At 52.8% G+C, this 6,309-nt stretch overlaps 1 pseudogene; it reads right to left on the reverse strand.

Annotated features, from left to right (window-relative positions):
• Positions 1-271: 271 nt before the first annotated feature.
• LOC116588071 lies at positions 272-5,690 on the reverse strand (annotated as a pseudogene).
• Positions 5,691-6,309: the final 619 nt, after the last annotated feature.

A 6,309-nucleotide genomic window follows, 5' to 3' on the forward strand; every position in this document is an offset into this window, starting at 1 on the left:
TATAAAAGAAATTCTGGGGCACTTGTGCGGCTCAGCCAGCTAAGTGTCTGCCTTCAGCTGAGGTCATGATCCCAGGGTCCTTGGATGGGGTCCCACAACAGCTTCCTGCTCAGTGGGGAGTCTGCTTTTCCCTCTCCCTCTGTCCTTCCCCCAGCTTGATATCTCTCTCCCTCTCTAATAAACAATATCTTTGAAAAAAATAATAATAAAATTTCAAATTAAGTATATTGTATAATAAAGATAATATTTATTTAAATATACATACCTGGACATAATTTACTGAAAAAAACAGTCACAATATGTCATTCTCTTTAAAAGTCAATGAGCCTGTTTCTTAGTACATAGAAAAAAAAATCACTGAGGTTCTAGAGCTTCAAAAAATATCTTTGTGATGATACTGTCTGCAATGACATGGTCCTCTTAGAAGAATCTGATATTGCACAATCAAAGGACAAGAAGGAAAGTGTTCTCTTTGTAGAGATTCCCCGTTCAAGTATTTAAACACTTCAGTGCAGGAATTCCATCACTTAGCACTGGGAGAAAACAGCATAGAATATGCCAGTGGAAAGTGCTGAACAGGAAAGGCACGAAATGCAAGAAGGGACATGGGAGGTTCCCTGTCCTGCACCAGGTGGTTGGACTGAGGTTCTGGATTTGTAAACTTGGAAGTGCTGCTGGTCTAATGATGAACGGCAGCTCATCCAAAAGCAGCTGGCCTAGAGGCAGAGTCGCTGCGTTGGTCCCCGCACTGAGGGGCTTCTTGGTGGACTTGGCAGCCTAAGAACAGAACAGGTGTTTGTTTCAGAGGCTGAAGAAATCCTGGGTCCCCTGTCCTGGGGCTGCCCTTCACCAGCACTCTCCACCCCAGAGCCCAGTCCTCACTAAGCCATGACCCCAGCCCTGGGCCCAGACATGTTTACAAACTCCTCCCTCCTGAACCAAATCACGGAGTCAGCCCCAGGCCCTGTTACCAGGGGTCTGGGCTCAGGACCAAAGTGAGTAAAACCAATGTGCTCACGTGACTCGGCTTCCCAGGCTCCCTCTCATGGCAGATCCTAAAGGACCTGCTGGGGGATCTGACAGAAGACAGGGGCCTGCACTTGACTCTAACCTTGGGGACCCTGTGGCAAAAGTTCTTTTCCCTTCCTCCTGCAAGCAGCACACAGAGCTCTTAGTCTGATGATCCTTCCCCCATTCCTGGTCTGGCTCAGCTGGGAGCTCCCAGGGGAGCGCAGTTAGCCCATCCCCCAGGTCAGCTCTGCTCAAAGCAGGGGCTGCTCAGGGGCTCAGGATCTGAGGTCTGCAAGAAGCTGGCTGCCAGGGACGGCACCAGCCTCAGCCAGGGTTCCCACTGCTGCACGGAGAACTGACCTCCTTCTAGTCCCATCACGCACAGTCTCTACTGCCCACATGCTGCTTCACATGCAAAGACCCAAGCCACGTTCTGGGGGAACACGGCACTACTATCCAGTCCTTTGAGTGGGTCTGCAGAGGCCTTCCTACTCCCTCTTCCTGGGATGAGACCCTGGGCCCTGTCCTTGTAACTGCCTGGATGGAGTCCCCTTCTCCTTGAGATGTCTCATGGAGCTGCCATACTGCTCTGTCTCAAAGGGGAGTACAGCCCATGCTGTGTGTCCCTGCTGTCCCCACACCACCCACCCTGGGCCCAAATTGACTCTCTCCAATAGAGAACCCGGTCAGGGCCAGGCCTGACTTCCCCCAATCCCTTTAGCACCAACAGGCCTTAAGCGGTGGTCTGGGCCCCTCCCTTTTCCCAGTGGCCTTATCAGTGACTGAGGCCATATCAGACCTCAGGGTTGAGCTTGTCCAAGCTGTTGCCAACACATGATATGAGATCTCATTCATCTAGTCCCACTGCCCTCTGAGAAGCTTCAGGCAGTGGGCAGGGGTGACGCTGGGAATTCACCATTCCCTGTGCTCACACCAGGCCATCTGCCCCTCCCTTCCCTCTCAATCTGCTCTCACTACCTGTGGATCTAGTGGTCTCCGACAAGGACGCCCATTATGACCGCACAGCTGAGCAGCAGGGGAAAGATCCAGGTGCAGGGTCCGATGGCCGTGGCCTTGCCTGGGGCTGTATCTTGTCATGTGGCTGGTGACACTGAAATGAAAATGCTAGGATAAGAGCCTCAGTCAGGACCCCAAACTGGGGGAAGCTTCCTCAGCTCCTGCAGGTGCAACCTACCAGGCAGATGGTGTCTATCACTGTCCTTGTGGCGGCTGCTGTGACCAGTCCTGATGTCGGGAGGGAGGAAGAGATGTGCCCGTCCCGGAGGGGCTCCTCCCGCCAAAAGGGGAAGCAGGGTTTGCAATGTAAGCAGTCGCTCCTGCTGTGACAGACAGGAGGTGATGCAGGATAAGGATGGTGACAGCTACCACCTCTGAGGAGCTGACAGTCCAGGTGGCACTGAAGGATTTCTGACAATACACCAGGTGACATGAAAAAGACAGTAATTCTCAGATAAAGGAACACAAGACCATCTCTGGAAACAGACTGATGCTCCCGTTTGGGGCCAGTAAAAAATCTAAGAAAAAGCCGAACACAAAGGTGTATGCAGCGAAGAAGTGATTCCAGTAGGTGAGAAGGGAAAGGAAGAATTCTAGAACATTCCTATAGCCATTATTTTGCCAAGAAGAATTTCCCATGGATGGATCAACTTCTCTCTCTTCTCAGACACACACACACACACACACACACACACACACACACACACACTGTGGGGTAGGTCGAGGTCATTTCAGGAGAATCAGCAACTTGGTCTTCTGAGTTACCTGTGGTCTCATGCGTTTCATCGCAGTGCTCCCATACTTGCTAAAGCCAGCTCTTACAATCTCCGTTTGACTTCTGCACAAGAGGCTTGGTCAGCTCTCCGTCATTGTCCAACGTGCCCTTGAACTGTTGGCCTCCAGGAGGAACCACTGTCCACTTTCTGTCCTCCAGGTCAAAGATGTGGATTAACTGTCCATTGAAGGCAAACCACCAGGATCCTCTGGTGTGTCCATCGGCCCCACGCTCACACATCAGACTGCACTGCATGGTGACAGAATCTACCCCCACCCCCAACAGCGGAAACAGGTCAGCCTCTGGTCTTGACCAATCCTTTGCCCCACCCGTTGCACACTCCTCAGCTCCCCTTCTGCCCTCCCCGTCCTGCTCTGGCCTCCTTGCCTGCTCCGGTTGCTGGGACGCATGTGTGGGACCCACTTCAAAGTTTTACATGAACACCATAGCTCCCCAGCCCTGCCAAAGCATTCTCTTTCTGCCCTAGGCCTTTGGACTCACTGCTCTTAGTGACAAACTCTGCTCTGATGTCCAGCACTTTCTTTCTGAGCTCTTCCCCCAGGTCCTCCAGAGGGTCCATCTGTGTGTCCCAGAATGCTGTGTCCTTCAGCTGCATCCCCCAAGGACCGACGGGTATGACCCGCTTTGTCCCACAGGCATAATAAAGATACTCGTTTCCATTGACCTGGCCTTGAATCTCACACCACGGTTGTCCAGGTCCAGCCAAAGATGTGATGGAGAAACTGGTAAAGCGAAAGAGCATCTGTGAACAGAAGACACAGGTGGAGGTTGGGGCTGGAAGAGAAAGAGTGGCAGGCACCCCGCTGCCAGCCAGGTGACAGCAATTCCCCTTACCCCCCAGGAGGGCTGACCTGGCAGAGTAAGGACTGTCCCTGTAATATGGCTCCCCATAGCCTTGGAGGTTGGGGCTCTTCCCCTGTTGGGATTGGATCAGGATGTCTCTGCTTGGCAGGAAGTCACACAGCCCCAGAAAGGGACCCATGCCTACCAGGTGGACACCCAGCATCTCTCAGTCTCTACCCACTGCAGGCACAGGCCAGGCTGGCTATGGCAAGAAGAGGTCTGCATGTCAGAGGATTGTCAGGAGGTAGGCCAGTGTCCTGTAGGAAGATGAGGGGCATGGAGGGGGCTGCTCCTGAGGAGCTGGGGCCGGGTGGGGACAGGGTGAGGACAGAATCCAAAGTCAGATGAGGGAGTTCCGGATCATGGGTCACAGCACTCAGCAAGGCCCTGGAGATCCTGATAACCTCCCCATAGGATGGGCCTTGAAAGCCTGGAAAGGGTGGTCCACATGTCACAGACTAGAGCAGCAGGCATTGCCAAGGCTAGAAGATAGAAGACTGAGGTTGAGATAGAAGACTCAGAGAAGTGCATATGACAGACAGATAGAGCAAGAAATGCCAAACACAAAACTAAAATCATGTCCTGCTACTACGCTCATGGAGCGGTCTGGAGGACTCTTTACAAAGAAAATGAATAAACAGAAAAGCATCTTATCCTGGATGCAAGGACAGAGATGAGTACCAACCTTAAAGCCTCTCTCAGGATGCAAGGATGTGATGAACCCTATTGGATTTTTACTGAAGTGTCAGCCTGGTGCAAAGATTTTCTGTGTCTACTGAATATTGCATAGGACTCTGCTGTAACCACTCAACATGCTGTTGTAGCCGACAAGCAGCCACAGACAATCCATGGATGAAGGTGCAGCAGGACCAGCTCCTTGGGCCCCAGGACCCTTAGCATCCACCCCACAGAGCCCTGTGGGAAAAGAGGCTCTAGTGCCCTTTGTGACATCCTGATTTGAATATCAGGAAGAGATCCCTAGTGTTCTGGGGAGCAATGGCACTCACAGGAGGGTTAGTCACACCCTGTAAAAGAGGCTGAGGGCATGTGTGCTCCTGGGACAGGGAAGGAGGAGGTCCCTGGCCAGAGGACATCAGAGCTGTGCACCCTGAGCTGGGAGGTGCTGGTGAAGGAGCGCCTGGAGTCCCACGGGGAGCTGGGAGGGGGTAATCCACTGTCCAAGTGTGTAGGCAAGTCCAACCACTTCGACTGGTTGAGGGCAGTGGGGATGGTGACTCATACAAGGAGAACTTCAGGAGAGGCTTTGAGGCACAGGATCCTGTGGCGGTCCCCTCCCTGGGAAAGCCCTGAGTCATGCCCAGAGTTAGGGCTGGGGGACTCCTGTCAGGCTGGTCTCTGAGGGGAGGCTCCAGCGACTGGGAGGACCAGAGATCTCCAGCGGGGCCCTCTCTCCCTCCACCATGCTCCTGGCCCCTGCGCCTGGCAGAACCTCTGAGGTTTCTCACTATCCCTCAGCTTCCTCTTCCCCCGCCTCTGCCTCCTCACCCTGCCTTTTTAAAAGATTCCTTGATTTAGAAAGTGCAAAGGGAAGGGGCAGAGGGAGAGAGTGAATCTCCCACAGAGCTCAAACTGAGCACAGAGACCCAGGTAAGGCTCCATCTAGGGACCCTGAGAGCAGAACCTGAGCCCACATCAAGAGTTCCGCGCTTAACCCACTGAGCCCGTCAGGTGCCCAGAAGCTGCCTCTGTTTTCGGTCCCTCTCCTGGCCCAGGAGACCACCGCCCACAGACACCCTCCAGGCAGAAAGCGGCCGGCAGGGAATAACTGAGGAGACCGGGTCTGAAGACGAAAACCCAAAAACGCTCCACAGACGCCGGTTCCGCTCCCGGGTCTGACCGCTCACTTTCCAACACCCCGCTCCCGCCCCGGGTTCTACCTCTGAACTCACGGCTGCAGCTTGCTGTAGCACAGACCGGCAGGAAAAACCAGAGCAGGAGGCCGAGACCCCGTCCGCTGGGGACCCCAGTCCACCCCGTTCGCCCCGGGAAGCTCATCGCAGCTCTACTGCACCGCGATCTGAGGTTTCTGCAGAACATTTCTCACTTGGGGCTTGACTCCGCCCCGGGACCCGCCCCCTCCTGCCGTATTTCCTAGAATATATCAGTCCTTTCTGGTGCTGCTGGTCTGCTACCCTTTCACCCATTGTCCTGACCACCCTATCTTTCCCATCTTCATTTCCACTATCAGTATCTTCCCTTCTTAAGGCCAACAGGTATTAGCTTCCAGTTATGAACTTAAAAATTCATGTGAGGGGCGCCTGGGTAGCTCAGTGGGTTAAGCTTCTGCCTTTGGCTCGGGTCATGATCTCATGGTCCTGGGATGGAGCCCCACATAGGGCTCTCTGTTTAGCAGGGAGCCTGCAGCCCTCTCTCTCTTTACCTGCTGCTCTGCTTACTTGTGATCTCTTCCTGTCAAATAAATAAATGAAATCTTAAAAAAAAAAAAGTCATGTGTATATAGTGTACAGCATGTTCACTGCAGTTAAAGATTCTGTGTTATATATTTCAAAGTTATTGAGAGTGGATCTTGAAACGAGACTTATTGTGCTGACCACTTCACAATATATACAAATATCCAACCACTACATTGTACATCTGAAACTAATATAATGCTGTATATC

The sequence above is a fragment of the Mustela erminea genome, chromosome 4 (assembly GCF_009829155.1).
Source record: "Mustela erminea isolate mMusErm1 chromosome 4, mMusErm1.Pri, whole genome shotgun sequence".
Lineage (NCBI taxonomy): Eukaryota > Metazoa > Chordata > Mammalia > Carnivora > Mustelidae > Mustela > Mustela erminea.